This window comes from Onychostruthus taczanowskii, unplaced genomic scaffold, assembly GCF_017590055.1.
Source record: "Onychostruthus taczanowskii isolate IOZ18803 unplaced genomic scaffold, ASM1759005v1 scaffold114, whole genome shotgun sequence".
NCBI classification, from domain to species: Eukaryota; Metazoa; Chordata; class Aves; order Passeriformes; family Passeridae; genus Onychostruthus; species Onychostruthus taczanowskii.
The window spans coordinates 292,855-313,346 of NW_024498074.1; the positions used below are offsets into that span (position 1 = coordinate 292,855).

At 50.1% G+C, this 20,492-nt stretch overlaps 1 protein-coding gene across 2 annotated transcripts in view; it reads right to left on the minus strand.

Annotated features, from left to right (window-relative positions):
- Nucleotides 1-20,492, minus strand: part of SHROOM3 (shroom family member 3) — a 76,981-nt gene that overhangs the window by 23,569 nt on the left and 32,920 nt on the right. For both annotated transcript variants that reach the window (XM_041427453.1, XM_041427452.1), the window contains exon 2: nt 1,922-2,050. The gene's annotated coding sequence lies outside the window, so the exon portion shown is untranslated. The remainder of the gene's footprint in view (nt 1-1,921; nt 2,051-20,492) is intronic.

Genomic DNA, 20,492 nt, shown 5'->3' on the forward strand with positions numbered 1-20,492 from the left:
GCTGACTGACTTACAGCCTTTGAGGAGGACCCTATTATTCCCTGTCTTCTGCAGGGATTCACATCATCTCTCCCAGAGCAAGGGTGGAAAATCCTAGCAGCCAGAGCCTGCACTGGCTTCCCTGCCTGCAGCTCTTCTGAGCTGCACTGATTTATCCAGACTGATGAACCGGCCCCACGGGCTCAATTCAATTAATTTTTTCTCATTCTTCTCCAGTCAGTAAATTAGTTAAAAAGACAGAAACCCAAGCATAGCTTAGATTCTTTCACCACCCGATACCCAACACACAGCAACTTGCAACAGGAGAGACTCGGAAACAATGGAAGGAATGTGTTTTCCTCTCCTTGCTCAGTGCTGAGGAGGAACTGGGTGGCTGGCAGCAGGAACGCTGCCCCGTGAGCCCCATTATCCAAACGGAACGTGGACAGTCGGGCACGGCAGGTAACCAAGGGGATCTGCAGGGCAAGGCTCCAGGCAGCAGCTGGGCTCTCCTCTGAGCTACAAATCACAGGCAACCCTCGTGGGCTCCACATCCAAGTGTGGGCTCCACATCCAAGTGCTCGTGGAAGAGCCATAAATGGGACAGAAGCAGCAGGGCCTTCAGGAGGATGTGTGGAGGTACTTGCACACAGCTGGGGGGTAATAGGGTGAGTTAAATCTGCCAGGGAACTGCACCCGCTGCCTGGGCCAAAGCAAAGGCTGCTGAGTCTGAAACACTCTCCCACAGGCACATTCTTGTACATTAGAGAAGCTTCCTGTCTGTAACTAAAGTTCCAGCCCGGGTCAAACTGAGATGTGCAGGCACAGCTTCCAATGCCGCCAGAAAAGTTAAGCTAAACATTGTCTCTGCACCCAAAGGCAAATTTATCCAACTGAAATGCTAACATTTGGAGCTTCTGTGAAGATCTGCTACTAAACTGTTGGGCAAGAAGGATTTACAGAGGGCATATGGTGAATGACTCATTGTTACAGGGAGGTGGTGGATGTAGGGAAGCTCCTCTCCCAAATTCCCTGTGGGTCTCATACCTGGGGAAATGCAGAGTACCACTCCTCAGTCAGAGATCAACTTCTCCTCAACAAAATCAGCCTGAGGAGATATTTCAGCCTCTAAAATCTGCTCTATCCAAGGCTGGGCAGCATCCATGACTGCCTACAGTGGCCAGAAGCTGGTGCACCTCCACTAAGGTCAGGGAGGTTGCTCCAGAGGTGCATCCTTGCTGATAAGATCACAGTGTGGAATTCTCTCCTCAACTGCTCACTCACAGGCACTGGCCACATTTCCAACAGCTCCAGGAAATCAGCACAGCTTCCTGACTTCTAATAAGTCAAGGTCTGACCCAAATGCAATATTGCAAATAAAAGCCACTGCTTCCACTTCACAGTACAAATCTCAGAAGACTGAGACACAAAAATCTGTGAGGTCACCCAGATTACAGCTGACTGGTGTAAGAGGCTCTCCTGACGCCAGCAAAAGCTCTGCCTGAGTAGATGCTGTAGGACTCAGTCCTAAACTGCATGGCCAAAGGAGAGGAGTCAGGCTCAGCCACAATATCAGCCAACCCAGAGCAGCTCAGGAAAGTGACTTCTGAAGACATTTAATCATTCTACAATGCAGACAGATACTCAGGAGTCATGAATGCCAAACTCCCACTAAACCACCCAGACTCTGAAGAAGCCAGGTGATTTTGGAATGCCAGGCACCTGAAGCTGGGAAGTCAGAGAAGACTTACACCACTTCTGTGGGGATATTTGAGTTCAGCATTTCTGGTGACCTTTACCAGCACTGACAAAAGCCTCTGAGGAGACATTTCAGCACTCCTTGCCTGTGAGTGCCCCTCAGGCACACTGGCAGCCAAAGCAGTAAGTGTTTTCCACCCTGGCTTTGCAGAGGCTTCAGGGACACACACGAACACATTCTCACCTGGTCTTCAGCCGTAACTTGACTCCTGCTGCCCAGGTGGCTTTGCCGGGCTGGAAGTCAGTGGTCACACAGTCCTGGCTGAGCGGGCTGGGGGACAGCTCTGCGCATCCCTGTGCTGCATGGGTGTCCCTGCCAAAGGAGAGCAAGGACAGGTAAACACCAGCAGGCAAAATACCTCAGTCCTTTCAGCCAACAGGATTTTAGGAAAGAGGGCAATGCACACACCCAGAGGGCAAGGCAGGGGCATTGGGTCATGTGTATCCTTGTTTTTCTCCACTCTGGGCAGTGCTTGGCTCTGTGAGTGTCCCTCAGGAGTGTTTTGGAGGAGATGCCCAACCCCACAGCACACAGGAGTGAGATTAGCTCAGTACTGTTATAAATGAGAAGCTTGACTAGGCCAATATTCAAGCAGCAATCCGTAACTGTCCCATGGTCGATTTCTACACATATCACAATCACAGATACATTGTCTCCATGTACCTGACACGAAACACAGCTCTGTATTTCACAGAACTCATCATCCTGCAGCTGCATTTGGGGACACTAAATCCCCAAGCGCGGAGTTGACGGGTTCCGCTGTGAGATACGCTTTTTCCACACGTAACCACCTTATGAGAGCTCAGGGAATGCTCTGAACACACAAGAGAAAAGCCAAGAGGAACCTCCACACTGTGAGAGGGAGAAAGAGAAACCTGTCCTACCCCTCTACTGATATTCCCACCAAGCCAGCAAACACATATTCACCCGGCTCCAAGTCACAAAACCACAACGTAACCATCACTTCAGCTCCTTCCTTCCCGCTGGACCGCTCCGCTATTCCCACTCGCTCCAATTTTTAGCCCTGAAGCGCAGAAGGGATTTAAAATTTCGGCTCGCTCAAGGAACCCCCACGCTGAATAAAAGCAGGCCTGGCCCGGGATAAGCTGCAATTGCAATTGTGCGCTGAGCCCACATGCCGGCAGCCGGGGCTTTGGATGGCTGGGATGGCTCGGATGCCATTCCGCTGAGAGACCGGCCGTCTTTGTGTCCGGCTGGGTCCTCCCCCACTCCCTGCCCTCGCCCCCACGTGCCAGGCAGGAATGTTAAGCCTCCCATTGCGGATGAGATGCAGCAGGGAAGCGCAGCAGCACTTTCACCTAGATCAGGGAAAGCGACTGCTCCAGAACGGCCTTTTTTTGCTCACCCTGCTCATCTTCATCCAGTTTTTACCCCAAAAAAGGAAGCCTTGGCTTCCTTTTCTTTTCATGTGCCAAATCCCATCCTGCATTGTCTCCGCCGCCCCTGTCCTCTGAGATGATGTCAAGTCTCTGACTGAACTTCAAGGTTTCCCTTCCCTGCTCCCATTCCAGCCTGACTGCACACCAGGAGCACAATCTCCTTTCCTGCAGCCCTGGAAGTGGCAATATCCTTAAATGCTTTAGTTCTCTTAGCTCACCAAGCTTACCACGAAAAATTACCAATTTCCAGAGGAGATTTCACTGCAAGACACGCAAAGGACAGAAAGCCCGCGACAGCTGAGGATCTAAAAGATTGCATGCAAACAATTTATCCATAGAAACAGATCTACAATTCTGTGAGTAAAATATGTTCACAGCTTCAGTGTTTGGAGGACAGAGCCCTGTGCTTCCCTGTTGTTTCCTGGTGAGCAGAGTTTGGCCGTGCCAGGCCACACCACACCACAGTGGTATCTGCAGTGGACAAAGCTGCTCACGCCTTCCATCTGGCCAGCTGTTTCTGAGGGAGCCAGTGACAATATGTAGGGCTGGGAAATGGCCCCTGGGCCAAGAAAAGAGTCACCAAGAGCCTGAGGAACTGATATAAAGGAGTAGTAAGTGCCTACGGCTCCACGGGCACCACAGCCTAGTCATCTTTCAGCACTTGGACTCTTTTTTTTTTTAAGATAAAGCAGCTTTTGAAGGATGCTAAGAAAGCAAGAGACACCACAGACCCTGAACTCTGCTGTGAGCAGAGCTTTCCAAGGAAGTCCCTTCCACATGGACCTGCACAGCCTGACCCTCCAGAGGCAGCCCCAAGCAGAGGAAGGGAGGATAAGCAGCTTGGGTGTTCCCCCTCCCAGGAGCTTCCAGCATGCATAACTTTGGGCTTTACCTCACAGAGACAAAGACACCTTAATTAGTGTCTCCATGGGCTCCGGAGGTGCTGTTGGGGGCAGCAAGGAAATGCAACAGAGTTTTTCCCCCAGCCTCTTAGAAAACTGTAATTGCAGAGCTCTGGGGTGCATGGCAGGCTCAGTAAGACACTGGAAACTAATCAGCTGCTCCAGAAATAACATTAATCAGGCCCAGTGGGGAACACAAGAGATGAGGATCCTTCCACATGGGAAGCACACCCAGCTCAGGGCCAAAGCACAGCCCCCACACAGGGGTCCCTGTGAGAGCAGGGCAGGGGGAAGAGCTGAGGCCAGCCAGGGCTGCAGGGCTGTTTTGTCCCCCCCAAAAAGGACCCCAAGGCCAGCACCTGTCCTGCCCTTGCAGCCTTCTGCCTTATCACCTGGCTGCTTTTTCTATAGCATTCCTAAGTAAGGCAGCTCAGTCTAACAACCAGGAGGGTGTTAATCCCTGTGAAAACACTTCTTCCACCATAACGTGGAGACAGCCACTCTTGTGCAAAGCTGTTGAGGGCCTACCTTTCCTCTTGGCTGTCCTCACACCTTCTCCTTAGAGTGGCCCTTCTCTGAAAGCTCCAGCTCCCTGTGGCAGCACCCAGCCCGATGGGATGCTCTTAAAGCCTGGGGCTGCATTTTATTTTGGGATGCTGCAAAAAGGGCCTCACAATTCCATAGCTAAAAAGTATGCCTGGCAAGGAGGGGCCTGCAGTTGTTCCTTTTGTTATCGTGTTGTTTCTAAAGCTCTCAAGTGGGAGACAGGAAACCCAGCACACAGTTTATTTAAAACTCCTTTACCTCCCACCTGAGGCTGGCAGCTGCCTCTGAAATCTTTCCTTTTCTGCAAAGTTCGTGTTTAATTATGAATTGTTATTTATACTTGCTGCTTCCATGGTGCCTTTGGTATTTAATACCACACATGTCCATGAGAACACTCTGCTCAGCTTTTCCCTCATCTAAAAATACGGCCTGCTTGGATTTTTTTCCTTGCTGCTTGCTTGACAGTGAAAGAATACAGTGCTAGAAATTAAGGGCTTTTTTCAAGGAAAACCTCCTTCAGCAGTTTCCAGTGCCCTCCAGAAGAAAGGCAGCACCTCCTGACCCCACATCCATCTCTCCCCACACAGCCTTTCCACAGCAGGCATCTGTGAAACTCTCCCTCCTTTTCACCACCTTCCTCAGAGCTCTTCAAGAACACATGGGTGGCCTTATTTTATATTAATCAACCCCCCATAAGACTGGTTTGCCAGTTGCTGCCATTGGATGCCTCCTGAGCTGCCACAGTCCTTGCAGAACTCGGTTGCTGTTTTAGGGAGATGCTTTGCCTCTGAGCAGGGCTGACTCTGAGCTCCTCTGCTCCCTTATCTGCCTCCCATGCTGACCTCCTGCTACCTGCGTGCTTGGAACGTTTCACAGCACTTATCTTAACCTTTGGGGCTCCTGGCTCTTCCTCCTCACTTCCTTCAGTCTTCCTTATCCTTATTTACAACCTTCACATTCCAACACAGATCGGTTTTCTAAAGCCAGCCTGGGCAGAAAGTGTGGGTGGGTGCCTCTGCCCAGCAGCTCTCCCGGCAATTATCTGGCTCTGCAGAGATCATATTCTTAATTAATTAAACTCCACGTTTCATAACAACAGCTCCCTGAGTAATGGCAGCAGCCTAAATCACTGCTCTCACTGAGGAAATGATGCAGTGCAAGCCTGGCTGTAATTTCCAGAAAGGATACAGACTTTGCACAGGGAGGGGGCACAAACCAACTTTGGAAGTTTTGTCTGCTCATAGCATTTCTTCTCCAGGACAACAGTGTTATAGTTCTTCTGGCTGCAATACCATCCTGTACTCTTAGCTTAGCTGCCTGTAGTTCCAGGGAAGAGTCTAGGAAATGCCTGAGATGAGCCATAAACAGCACCTGGAGTATGTATAAAAATTATTTAATTTCTTTTAAATTTTTCAGAATAGGTATTTCTTAATGGTTCAGCCTCTTGGAGCCATGATTGCTGAGTTTAAACCAACACCTGATTTGCTGCCACAGTAATAGATGAGCTGAGTCCCAGAGGATCCAATCCCCAAAAGTTAACAGGTTTAGTAATTTTCAGTATTTTGTTACCTCTAAATCCAGTGTTGTTCTAGAAGAGAGGATGGAGATTAAATTCTCATTTTTAAATCATGTGGATGAACAGGAGTATTTGTAACCAGTGACAGAATTAAAAGCCATCCTAGAAACATAGTTGCTCACACAATGATTCTTCTAAAACTGAGATAGGAACTGAGAAGGAACTCTTCTTCCAACTTTTACAGCTATTTGTAGGCATTTCCTGATATTCTTCCCTTTGTTTTAAATCAGAACCTGAGAGGAAACCCCTATCCATTACAGACCCAGCCAACAGCACATCACAGGCACAAAAACCACAGAGAAGCAGCAACAAAGGTGAAGCGGGCTCTGAGAGGCAGCAAGGAGCCAGAAGGGTTAATGCTGCTGGTTTATCCTCACAGCACCCCACGTTACACAATGTCACAGGGCAGCCTGAGATCCCCAGCTCAGCCCAGTGACATAAGGAGAGCTGGGCAGCTTCACCTCTGGCTATCCCCATCCCACGGGCAAGCTCTCAGCAGCTGCCGAGCCGGAATGACGTCTCCTTGGGAATGCAAACTGGGAATGCAAACGGCACCTCCACGGCAGTCCCCATCTATCTCCTGGCAAAGAACAAGCCCTCCTGTCTCCCCAGTGCTGTCAGGAGAGGGATGCAGAGCAGGGAGACACCACACCCATCCCAAGCACCCACCTTGGCTGTGGCTGTCCTGCTTGGAGGATCCTCCCGCTCTGCCTGAAGTGAAAAGACTGGATTGCTGACGTATTTCTTATTTTGTTACCTCCTGCGGCTGGCCCAGAAATAGCCTGTAATCCACAGCTCTGTCAGGCTGCCAGAATCTCCTTGAGCTGCACTGGAAGTGCCCCTGTGTCAGAGCAATACCAGGTGCTCTCCTGGTAGCAGCAAGACTTGCACGTGTTTGTTATTCTGCTCACAGGACCCCCGAGCCACACCAAGACCAGAAGGAAAGATGTGGACAAAACTTATCATGAATTGCACCAAAACCTCTCACACTGATAACCTGTAAAACCTTTGCCAGAAAAAGTCTCAGTGCTTGGGTAAAACCTCCACCTCGTGACTTAGGAGAGTCAAAATATTTATGAATTGCACCGAAACCTCTCACACTGATAACCTGTAAAACCTTTGCAGAAAAAGTCTCAGTGCTTGGGTAAAACCTCCACCTCGTGACTTAGGAGAGTCACCTGAGATGGGAAACCACCAGGTTTAACTCCGCAGTCTTAATTAGGCACATGAGGAATTCAAGGCTGGTTCATGAATCCAAAACACAACAGGCTCCACCCATGTAACTCCTGGAAGCACATTTTCATCATAAGCAGAGCAAGACAGAGTTTGAAACCCCAGTAAGGCTCACTGAGCACATGAATCTTGGGACTAAATTAGGCATTCTTCCCTGAGATCTGCAGCAAGGTCCAAGTTCTCAAGTAGAAACAATAATATCCAACCACAAAACCCATACCCATTCACAGTGCTGCTGCTCCTAAGAAACAGGACTACTTAATGCACATTTTCTGTACACATCACAAGCACATCCATCCTGATACCTGCTAAAACAGGATTACTAGAGCTGATCTTTGTGCCATAAACCAATCCCCAAAAGGGAAAAGAAGAATTTTCCCAGGAACAGTGCAGAGGGGTTTGTGTTTTTCTACCTGCACAGGCCATTGCTTGAAGGCAAATTAAAGAAATCACAGGATGGTGAATTTTAGATGGATACATCCCACCATTCAGGCACACATCACTTTCAGTCTTATGGCTCCTACGTGGAGATTCTGAGCACGCAGAATTTCAGGGCAAAGAAACAGAGGCTGAGAAGTCACCTGGAATTAATCCAGACTCACAGCTTTCCTTCTCAGAGGGCTCTTCACTCAGCCAACTCCAACTTAAACAAACTCAATGAGTGCTGACCTTCAGGTCCACCGAGAAAAAAAGTCTGGAGAAAGGAGACCCTCTTTTCCCTGTGCAACACTGTCTAGTCCTACTTGTCCAGCATTTTTCTGGCTTCCCCTTTCCTCTGGGACTGGATGGGTTTTAGTTGACCTGCCCTCAATCCCACAGTCTGGCCCTGCTGTGTTTGCACAGCCCCACACAAACCAGCTGCTCCATCGCCGTACCTGTTTGCAAGCAGAGAGCTGAAAGGAGCCCTGGCATTCATTTGGGTTCCTCACTTCACTGGCCAAGGGATCTTTGAGAAAATGAACTCCTCCTTTGTCTGGGAGAGAGCCCTAATCCCCGTTTTGCCCTGGAGGATTACTGGGTACTTAGAAAGGCACTCACATGCACATTTTTGGTTCGTGCCAGCTGCATTTAGACCCACAATATGCAGAGTTCCCTTTGGTCTTTAGCTTTGACAATAAGCATTCCACTGTGCCTAGAGCTCGACCCAGAGACTGCCACCCTTTTAGAGGCACCCTAAATCCACGCTTTCTCAACTGGGGGCCTTCCCTGCTTTGCATGAGCACTTGGCCCTGGAGCAGCTGGGCACGGAGCCCCGAAGCCCACGGAGTCCTTTCTTGTGCTGCCCTGCCAAAAGCACCTGGATCCCCGCTGGAAGGAAGAACCTGTAGGCTCAGGGTTTAGCTTGTATCCCTAGTGAATTCCTGGCTTTTTGTATTAGTGGTGTATGGTTAGACTCTGTCACAGCTTGCTCTTTGTGCCCCAGTACCACCCACACAGCCTGTTCCCAAAACTGTGCTCTGTGCAGCTCTGGCCCACGTCTTCCTAGGGCTGGGGCTTCATTCCCTGAAGTTCTAATCTGGGATCAAGTTCAATGGAAGCAAATTACTCCAAAGCAGTACTGACTTGAGCAGCACTCTGCCTGCTCAGGGGAGATCTCACCTTCTCGGGAGGAGACATTTGAGAGGTGAGAAATGTCCCGGTCTGTCAAAAAAGTGGTGTGTGATCCATCCTGCACCCCACCTCTACCTGCACCTCGTGCTCAGAGAGCTTTAACCCTCTCAAAAACACATCGACCTACTGACTGTGTCAAGACAGGAGTAAAACCACAGAGAAATGACAGTTTCATTCTTTTCTACCCCACAACTAACAGGACTGTCCTATAAACTTGCTCTTGACCATTACCGAGCATCTCGTGAGGTTTTTCAGAGATGCCTTTGGGGACATTGCAGGACCAGTTTGGGGAATAAGAACACCCCACTTCTCACAGGCTGTTCAGGACCAGGAGGCTGTGAGGAACAAGCCTTCAGAGATGGCCATAAAACAGTGGGATTACCTCTCTGTGCATCAGATCTGTCAGGCAGAGGTGCCTGAGAGGAAGATGATGCACAGCAGGGCTCAGGCAAGCTGGAGAGTCTTTGAAACACCTGTCCCTGTAAGGGCCATGGCCACCACACACAGGTAAATCAGCATCCTGACACCTTCTGGGGTATCCCCACACTGAACCGTGTGGATCTAAAGTCCCTCTGATAAATTATAACATTTGACTTCTCTGACATTACACACACCAAGCACAAGCTGGCTCTAAAGGACAAGTGTAAGTGAAACAAAAAATGTAACTGCAGCTCCTACAAAGACAAGCAGCCAAAAGGTGGAAGGAAAAGCCATGCTCATGTAATGTAATATAAGCATTAGTTTCCATTTTAGGATTTGGGAATTAAAATAATTCCATAGGAAAAGCCCACAAGTTGTCCATGCTGAAAGAATAGTTCTGTTCACAGCAAGACATGCAATCAGCAGAAGGTATTTCCCCACAATTACTCTTTTCACACTCACCCTTCAGAACAGTGATGTTTTCCACCTATAAAAGGGCCATCCTAGGGGGATCTGAATGTCAGGAAGATGTGTCCCACCTGGGACCTGGCCATAGGCTGCAGACCTGAGACCTGAAAGGCAAGCCCAGCCTTCTCTGGGACACTCTTCTGCCAGCAGCTTGGAGCTGGGACCAGCCTGCATCTGCTGGTGCAGCTCCTAATATGTTCCATGCAAACCAAATGAGGTCAGTTCAGCCCAACAATTTAAATGGTTTAAAGCTAAAGATTATAAGGGAGTGCTTACAGGAACTGTTCCAGTGGCAGATGGATGAGGTCTCTGGCAATATGAGCAAGTGGGGCATTAATCTCTTCTGCCAGCACAGCTGGATCTCTCTTCCTCGCCTGCACTGGTGACACTTTGCACTTTAAGGAACACACCCCGAAATTTTAGCCCAGCAGCTCTCCCGGGGAAATACAGATGTTGCCAAAGTGCTGCAGCAGTGGCTCAGCTGCTTTTTGAAAACTGTCCTCAGTGATTTGTACTAATGGGAGTGACAATCTGAGCATCTCCTCAGAGGGGGCAGAAGAAAGCCTCGTACTCACATTTGCCACAGGCACAGAGGACATTCAGCACCAAGGACTCAGTTCTGCAGCAGCTGAGCTGTCTCTCAGCCCTCTCTAACCTGATTATCTGCAGTGCTTCCTGGTATTCCAGATTTTAATTGCAGTTACTGGATGGGTGGAGTGTACAGGTCTAAATCACCTTTGAAAGTGTAGCAATACCTAATCCCCAGAATATGAGCTACTCCTTATGAGCTGCTCCTCCATCCCACACGCCAACCTCTTCCTGGACAAATTCCTGAGCACCTTACTCAACACAGCATTCCATTTACTTCCTGGGGATTTCAGCAGGAGATTTGCCCAAGTAAGAAGTGATGATAGATTGAGTAAGAAGATGAAGACTTGGCCAGCTCAGTGAGAGAGACCAAGGCAAGTGACAGAAATGCTGGCTGCTAAGCTAATAAATATCTGTTTGTCACTCCAAATATTTTGATCATCTGCCAGTCTGGCAGAGATGAGCTTGGGAAAGGATGAGGGCTGCAACCATGACAAGGAACATGGGATGAAGGAGGAATCCTTGGCCCCTCTCACTTGGTCCTATGCCTCTGTGCATCCCCATTGTTCTCACACAAACCCCTCAAAAGGGGAAACTTGCCTTCCTGACTCCACTCCCCCCAGCAGGGAGCTATTTTAGCAACATTAGGGGTCATCTGCCATCCTTCTGCTGAGAAGATACCACAAGCATCTTTCCTGTACACAGCCCTGGGTGTGGGACCTCTTCCATGTGCCCTGCCAGCAGGAAAACTCTTCCCCATCACCCTTGTCTACTGTGTTTTGGTCTGGTGATCCCAAGTCTGCTGATCCTGAATCATTCCTTGTCTCAGAGCAAGATTTGAGGCTAGGTGTTGGGATGCTCTCTGCAAGAGCTGCAGGGCTGGATTAGGACCTGCAGAGGCTGTGGGAATCTCTACATGTGGCTGGGGCTTCTCCAGTACCACTGAGGTGAACCACTCCCAGCAAGAGTCAAGAGAAATTCCACTACAGCTTAGCACATGGCTTTGACTTCCAGAGAAAAGTCTCAGATCCTCCTGGGTTTCCAGAACCATGAAGGTGCTGCTCTGTAGATGCAAAACCTTTCACAGCTCTTGGGAAACCCAAAAAAAACCCACTTAGCCTAAATGCCTATCATTAATGGGACTTTCCTCACTTCAGACACATCTCAAAAATCTACCCAAACCACTGTGAAACAGCATGGGTTGCATTTCCTTGGAATGGACGCCCCCAAGCACATTAAGGAAGCAGGAGAGGAGCACCCACATCCCTGCCATGTGAATCTGAGGCCTTCACAGCAGTTACAGGGTAACAAAACATCAAAAACTCTTCTTCCCCAGTGGCAAGAGCAGCACCCTCTCAAAGGAAGCCACACCTTCACTGGGGACATGCAGTGATTTGGAGTCCCAGCCTGGAGATCTCTGCATAGCAGCAGGAAAAGGGGAGCAATACTTATCCCCACTCCCAGCCTCTCCTGGTATGCAGCACACACGGTGACACCATCATCTCCCAAAATGGAGCCTTGGCAGAGCCACCCCCAAGCACAAATCAAGTCACAAGTGCCAAATTCATTCAGAGAGAAAGCAGCAAACCCAAATCCTATTAAGCAGCCATCAGTGTCAATATTTGTTCCTCACAAACCAGGGACAAGTGGCCTAATAAACAGTGTCAGGCTGAGCCTGGTGAGATGGAAGAGGAAGGGAATAGACAGACTTGGGGAAAGGACACGACATTAATCAGCATCACCCCTGCAAACCTTTGACAGAAACAAGGTAGTAAAACCCAGTAGTCATTTAGAAACTAAGCTGCTTTTTGCTGCAACAGTGATAGCCCCCAGTTCCCAGCCTGGAGGTTTGGCATCCTTCACAACAGAGCCACTGGGCCCCATAAAACCTTTCCCTTTCAATCCACCTCTCAACACACACCTCTCTCTGGCCTGGCTTAACCACTCCCTGCCCAACACAGAGCACATCCATCCCGAGGTCTGGTCTGCAGGGAATTAAGCACTCTAGCCAGCACCGAGTGAGTGGGCTCCCAGGCAAACAATGTCTGCACAGGAAGACAAACAAATCAAACCACGATTTCACAAGGCAAACTCCTCGGCTGCAAGAGTCACTTCAAATATCCCAGCTTCTCCTTGTCCCTGCGGATCATTCCTGCCCCTGGGGACAGGAATGTATATGCCACTTACTTCTGCCTAGGCTGGATGGGAAAACACAGTATTGACAAACCCACTCCAGGCTTGATATTTCCATCAGGGCTGCAGCTGAGTTTTCAGAGCTATGCCTTACTATAGCACATATTTGCTCCCATCTACCCAGGGAAATTTAAGCTGCTGTAACACGACAAGGATGCAGCCATCGTGCACGGGGGCCCTGTCCCCACTATAAGTGTACTGGCCACCAGTTACCATCACGTACTTTGCCTAAATTAGGCTGAAATGGAGTCTGTCTGCAGCCCGGAGCCTGCCTGGAACTGCAGAGGAATCTGTGCCCTCCGCAGCACACGAGACGGGATCAGGAGAGCACTTGGCCTGCCTATTTTTATTGTCCCCCTGAATACATTTCTTCAATACTTTCTGAGTTGCTGAAAGAATAGCAAAGATGAGATTTTTTTAAAAATTACAGATGGGCTGATAATCCATAGGAACCATGTCCTTTTAACTTTTGGATGTTTCTCAAATCTCTGCCCTTGTTGCCAGGCTGCTGAAGGCATTTTGAAGGCACAACACGATGAAATCTAATCAGGGTGAAGTGGGCTGGTTTCATTTCCATCAAATTCCTCTTTCAAAGGCATAAATTTACCCTTCTGATCCCAACCTCTAGAACTGAGCCAACACAGCAGCTACAGCTACATGAAAAACCCACCCAATCCCCTTCCCTCCGAACAACTGCTGACTGACATTCCTCACGCTTCTTTAAACCCAAGGACATTGCCACTAATTCCAGCCCTGGTGCAACTCAAATGTAAAGGATTAGGCAAGTGGCTCTCATCTGAACGGAGGCAAGCATGCAGCAATGCAGCCCATCAAGGGTAGCCAAGCTTTCCATTCCAGTTAAACTTGGGAACAACCTCCTAAAACATGGTTTCTACTGACTGGAGCACCTGAGTAGGATGCACTTGAGATCCTGAGTGTGGCTACAGCCTGATCCTGCTGACCACGAGCCATGCCCTGCTCCCACACCCACTGAAGTCCAGCAGCTTGCCAGCGCCAGCCACAGTCATTCTGGGCCTGAACAAATGTTAGCCAAGTGGGAATCACACAGGGCATTATAAAACACCCTGTTTGATGTCATATCCTCCTGATTTATTTACTTACACTGCTGCTGGGGTGAAGAAGCCCAGGGATGGGATGGACCAGGCTCTGCCATGCCAGCTGCTCTGCAAACACCAAGTGAAGGATGGTTGCTCACCCAGAGAGCTGACCATTAAAGCAGGGTCCACCCTAACTAAACAAAGGCAGGAAGGATGTTTTCCCCATCACTGCTCTTCCCTCAGCAGCCTCCCCAAGTCCATCTGCTCACCGATGCCAGCTGCATCCTCCTGCTAGAGCCCAGCTTTTCACCCATTGCTGCCAAGACCTGGGATACTCTGTACACGGAGAAGGGCTCTACATCACCCTGCTTTTATTCTCATTAAAAAATCTGTTCAGGCCTACTGGAGACAGGGGCACTAGTGGAGGCCTCTGGCTGCTGCAGAACCATCTCCCAGAGGCAGGGCTCCCACGTGCCACAGCAGCAGCCCTCTGTGCAGAGCAATGCCAAATAGGTTGCAGCTGGCCTTGTATGTCTTTATTGCCTTTTGAGCAATGCTGTACAGTTAAACCTCTGGCCTGCTGACCTCTGGAAGATAAGCCTCTGTGATTATTAAATGAACTTTCCTTAAAATTTACAGTAATCCTGATTTCAGCCGAACTGAACTTCCCTCTTCGATTAAAGAGCCAGAGGTGCCAAGCACCATTTAATGTGGGCCAACAAGCTCTCAATCCTCTAAATCCCCACATTATGGGCATGCAGAGCAGCCCTCCCTCTCCCAGCTGTAGGCTGGCCTGGACTTCACCTCTCTTACTCAAAGGAGTTTTGAGGCCTTGATTTTTCCCTACTGCTGTTTCTGCTGGTGTCGAGGAAAATCTGGTCAAGCACCTTGCTTGAGGAGGAGCAGAGCCAGGCCCCCACGGCTGAGCAAACACAGATAGCTGCTGAGCCTCACCCCTCTGCTGAATGAGCTGAAGGGGGCTCATGCTGGGAGGAGAAATGAACGTGTTCCAATGGGTGCTGCTGGTGCCACCCAACTAAATTTAAGGCTGGGTTTTTTGGGCAGAAGAACATACAGAGATCAGCGTTTAAAAGCAGGGAATGAGAAAAGCAGACCTTTGGACCTTGTGAGCAGAAGAAGTAGGGGAGAAGCTGGAATGAAGGCAGATGAGGTCTGTGGGACACATTCCTCCCAAATTTACAAAGAAAAATGCTGGCTAATAGTGTTCCATTTGAATACAATTCTCTCCCTAGCCATTTTAAGGAGTCTGTGGGTCACTCCAACCAGACTTCTCAGCTTCTTTCCCAGTATCTCGTTGCAAGGTGCCTGCCAGCAGAACTCGCTACAGGAACACTACACTGCCTACTAAAACACGTATCACAGTGAGGGCGCACACGAAACCTCCCGCTGCTGTGATGCCCGGCAGCTGTCCCCAGAGAAGGAGCAGTAAAGGGACCCTCAAACCCCTCAGCTCTTGCCCAGCTGCAGGACAGGGGATGATGCAGTCCCGGACGGCATTTAAATCCCACCTGGAAACCCCCTCGAGTAACGAGTGTCACAAGCGGACAGCGGGGAGCGCGGCACGGCGGGCTCTCACCCTACATTTTCCTCCCCGACCGCTTCTTCCCATCATCCAGAGGCGCCGAGAAGCCCGAAGGAACAAACAGCAGCTGGAAGGCGAGGAGGCGAGCGCCCTTCCCCGGGAGACTCCGCCGGGACTGCCGCCTTTTGTTATCCCGTCCTGCCCGGCCTTCGGAGAAGGAGCGCCCCTGCCCCGCAGCCCCTTGACGCCGGCTCTCGTCCATCCCCCCTGTCCAGCACCCCCGCTCCCCGCGCATCCCTCTCCGCGCTCCCGCAGCCGCCGCACTCACCGTGCCCCTGGGCTCCGCGCTCACCCTGGCGCCGGGCGAGGGCGCCTCCGGCCGCCCCCGGCAGGTGCCGCGGCGGGCAGCCCGCCCCCGGCACCGCCCCGCACCGCCGGAGCCCCCCCGGGCACGGCGGCTGCAGCCCGGAGCCCCCCGCAAGCTCCCGCATCCCGCCGCGGCTCCATCCCCGCGGCACCTGCGCGAACTCCGCCCGAGCTGCCGCCGAAGCCCTGCCGCTCTTCTTCCCCGCTCCCCGCAAAAGTCCAGTGGCAACTTGCCATTAATCGGAGGCCTTTGCGGGTGCTTCCGACTGCCCGCTGTCACGGGCCACAGGAAAGCCGTGTTACTGCTGTGGTGGCTTTAACAGCGCCTCTGTCACCTGCTAGGTTCGTTTCATACAGGAGATTTAACCAGCGAATGAGCTGTACTAAATTAATTTTAAACCTACACGCAGCTGAACTGTCTCCCAGAGGAAGCTGACAAGATAAATAAAGCCTTTCAATTTCTAGTATTGTTGTGAAAGACTAAAGAAAGCCCTTCCTGCTGCACAATGATTTGTGTCACACAATGACTTGTGTTACACACGGAAGGAGTTCAAGTTTCAAGTGAGAATTTGTACTTGTAATGCCCTGCTTTTGGCTGGCACGAAACAAGCACGGTGCTCTTACGGAGCCAAGCTGGTTTGTGCCTAGGAATTGAAGTGGCCAGGTGGTGTGGAAGCCATCCTGGCTGAGGACTGCAGGATTTCATTTTCCCGTTCCCAGTGGTGACAGATTTTGCAGGCGAAATGGAATCAGTTTCTGCTTTCCCACCCTGCCACTTGCCATCCTCCTTCCTGCCCTTTTGATGCCAAACACCTGCCTCTCCCTTTCTGCTCTGCACCCTCCTGGTTTTTTATCTGGGAGCTGTTTCCTCCCAAGGGCTGGCTCCATGTTGACCCTGGATTTGCACAGGGATGCAAATACAGCACCTGCCCCTGTAACAACCCCTGAACTCAAACTCCTCTGCAAGCTGCTGGTAGCATCAGAGAGCGGTGCAGAATGAAGATGGCAAGTGGGAAAATAAATACCTTTGGAACCCAGAGAGGTGACTGAAGGAGGTGCTGGAAAAGTTGCTCTTCACAATGTATCTGGCCCATAATGGATCTTTTATCCAGGAATAGCCAAACGTCACCCAAAGATATCCCTGTTTTAACTAGAAAGAGACTGATATTTTATAGAGTGAGGGAAAAGGATGTGATCTTATTGTGAGCAGCAAAGAATCCCACTCCCAACATGCTCTTCACAAGAGGCACTGGCCTCCCTGAAGCCATTTGTTCACCCACTGTTAAGCTATCACAACATGTTCCATAGATAATTTTACTTCTGTTTATATGTAACTCAATTACGACCTGGATTAAGATGGTTCCTCTTGGTCTAATTTGAAGTAAAATATTGAACAGGTGCATCTGTGTCAGGTGAAATTCTGCTCAGTCACTCTTACTTTTCATGTTGATGTCTCTCTCCCTACCTGCACACTCATAATCAGCAGCCTGAAATGTTTAATACTTCATCAGCTGCAGAAATCATGGTGATAAACCAGCTCGGGAGATGCAGAAAAAAACCCAGAGGTGAGGTTACAAAGGCAGTGAGTATTACTTCTGAGTCCATGATGAAACCCATCATGAGGCAGCACCTCTCTCAGCAGATTAAGGGCTGTTTCCTGTTTTTTTTTTCACTTGTGCTTCCTAGGGAGGATATTTTGTCTGTATAAAATCTGGGTGCTGTCACACACCTGTCCTGCCGTGGCTTTGAGTTCTCACACCTGGATTTCCACCGGGGACAACAGCAGACCCCTCCCGTGCACGTGTCTAAGGGGATGCGTCATCAGGATGGGTTAATCACTTCAACAGCTCCAGATCACTGCCTCGTGACACAAAAGGGCAGGTTTGGGAAGCAGGATTAAACAGCCTGGGAATAAGGATGACTCAGGTGGTGGTGCCTGCCTTCCTGTCCCCTTTCACAGCAAGAGGCCCTTTCTGATCCAAGCCGAGCACACCCATCACCCAGCTCAAGAGCTGACATCTGTAGCCACCAGCCAGGGTGACCCTGCTGCCAGCAGAGCCCCTCTGTGCAGATGTCACCCACTGGAGGCATGGCTTTTGCTATCACCTCTCCCAAAGGAATGATTTCTGCCCTCCCTGGCTGGAAAGCTACACGGAACACTGTATATTCCCACAGCAGCATGTGCAGTCTATGTCACCTGCTCGGGATCATTCCATTAGGACCCACGATAATTTGCTCCGTGACATGACTCCAGATGGTTTTATTGATATTTTAAACACTTGAAGTGTACTTTGCATCTTGGGCTGCCATTTGGCAAGATACCGAGTGGCAAACAGGGTCACAGAAGTTACCAGGCAATGAAACAAAGTCCAGCTTTGGGACGCAATCATAAAAACCCATGAACGCTCGTCCTTCTGCGATAAAAACAACAACAAAAACATTACCACCGTAGCATAAACCTGAGGCTCCCCATAACCTTGGACTATTTACTGAAGCATGACAGCACTTAGGATAGCACAGGGACTCGCCTTGAGGCGGATGACAGGCAGCTAATCCAAGTGGGAATTCACTGGGAGGGATCACAACAAGCTCATACTGCTGACAGAACGAAACCTTCCGCACAATCCGTGCTGCCCCGGAGCAGCGAGCACGGCCTCCCTTCCAGACTGATGGGGCGTGGGTCAAACACCCACACGGCGGAGCTGAGCTGCTGCAGGCAGCTCTGGCTGATGGCAGAGGTGCTCAGTGTCCACAGCTCACCTCCTGCCAGTGTCCTGGCTGGAATGCCTCACTGGCCCTACACAGCCAAACCCATCCCGGTCACACCTTGGCCTTTGTGCAATTCCCTCCTGATCCTGCTTCAAGAGAAAAGCGTTTGTTCCCTGTTCAGGTGGAGCAGCCCCAGATGGCATGTCCTGTATGGGACAGCACAGCTCAGCTCTCACTGAACTACCTCCAGAACTCTTTCCACCTGGACCAGCCTGCGTGCCCTTCAGTGCTTATTCTGGAAAGAAAAGCCCTTCCATACAAAAAAATGAAAGAATGTCTGTAACTAAGCAGGATTTCTCCACCGGGTGACTCTTGTGACACCAGTATCAAATATCATATCCTGCAAGGGGTAAGAACCAGGGGGAGGACTCAGAGGGCTGTTTCCTTTTATTATTTTTTTTTTCCAGGATTTTGGTTCCTTACTTGGTGTTTGCTTCCGATGGCAGTTTAATTCTACCTAAGCTCAAGAGCAGAGGCCATATAATCTCCCTCAACAATCATGGGTCTTTGTAAATTTTCCTCTGTCCTGCTGCTGTTCTCACTGCTTTGAAAATGGCTGGACTTACAGAACACCTGAAGAAATCAGAGCTGGACCCTGCAGTGCCCAGATGCATTCCTGACCTGTGTTTCCCAGTTGCAGGAAGCAGAGTGAATTATAGCACAGACAAATATGAGTTGGTGTCAGGAAGGTCCTTGCCCATCTCCCTGCCCTTTCCCACCTGGATGAAAAGCATGCAGGTAGTTTCACTTCAGCTCCCACGTCACAGCCAACAGGCAGCACACACACTGCTGCCATCAGGTCCAGAGCCTGCCAGCTGGGCTGCAACGAGGACAGAGAGCCTAAAAACTCTGTGCACACACCACCGTGATGGCACTGCCTTTGTTTGCCTTTGGGAGTAGGTGAAGACGCCCTAGGATTTGCACATCCACATCCCATCCCTTCCCAGAGATGACAGGAACAGCTCTGCTCTGGGGAACCAGGCGTTCATCCAGGAGTCCTTTTGCTTTTGCTTTTTTCTAGTCACCACAAGAACTCCTGCAGTGTTCCTGCTCTCCAGCTGCCCAGTTCCCTGGCACTGCCATGCCCAGTGAACAGTGTGCTCCTGGGGGCATGGGATAACCAAGGAAGGTTCCTTCTTCCTGGTGAAATAAAGCCATGAGGGGGAGGAGCACCACATGCCCACAGTGCTGGCTCTGGGAGAGTGGCCCTGGATCCCTGTGCTCCCCCTCATCCCACACTTGCCTGTTTTCCCAGCCTCTTGTTTCTGGCAACATGAGCTGGGATATGGCTGGGTCACAGAGATGGGGAAAAGCTCTTATTTGAAGGATGGAAAGACGGCGTGAAACAGCCCCAAAGGAGCCTGTCCTGTGGCTGCTCCTCGTGCCCCTGGCTTGCTGAGCACTGCAGATGCCAGGCTGCAGCTCAGTAGGGCCATTCCTGCATTTTCTCAGGCAGCTGGTGTGAAATGCGAGACCCTTGTCACATCTGCTGGGGGAGGAAGGGAAGGCGTGGGATGCACAGAGGAAATTGGGTTTTGACATCAACCATGGGCTGCATTGAAAGAAGGATGGTTTCCTCTGAGGAGTGTTTGCAGAGCTGACCTACCCACAGACCATGAAGAGTGAGAGCACAGAGGGGCTGGAGCCAGGGCCATCAATCATGGGGGAACAGAACTCCCAGGGAGGCTCCGGTTTTCCAAAACGTGCCCAGTCGCCTTTTGGTTTGGAAAACTTGAACCGTGAGTTGTTCAGAGCCAGGACTCTTTGAATCCATGCCTTTAAAGCTGGGAGAAGTTTAGAGAAAGTCCCTGTCTTGGCTCATCTCCAAGTCAAATTAACTCCTGGAAGGTGAGGAGGTTTTCAGATAAATATCAAATCGCTCTCTAGTGGGTCAAGGCCATTTTTTCCAGTGAACAAAAAGGATTTTTATTGGATCTCTCTTACACTGCATATCTCAGACTGAACTTAAGATAGCTGTGAAAAAAAATTAAGAAATGAGGAAGTCCAAATCCTGCAGCAATGAATAAAATCCATTATTAAATTTCCTCATGAAGGCTTCACCCAAATAAACGCAATGAAAA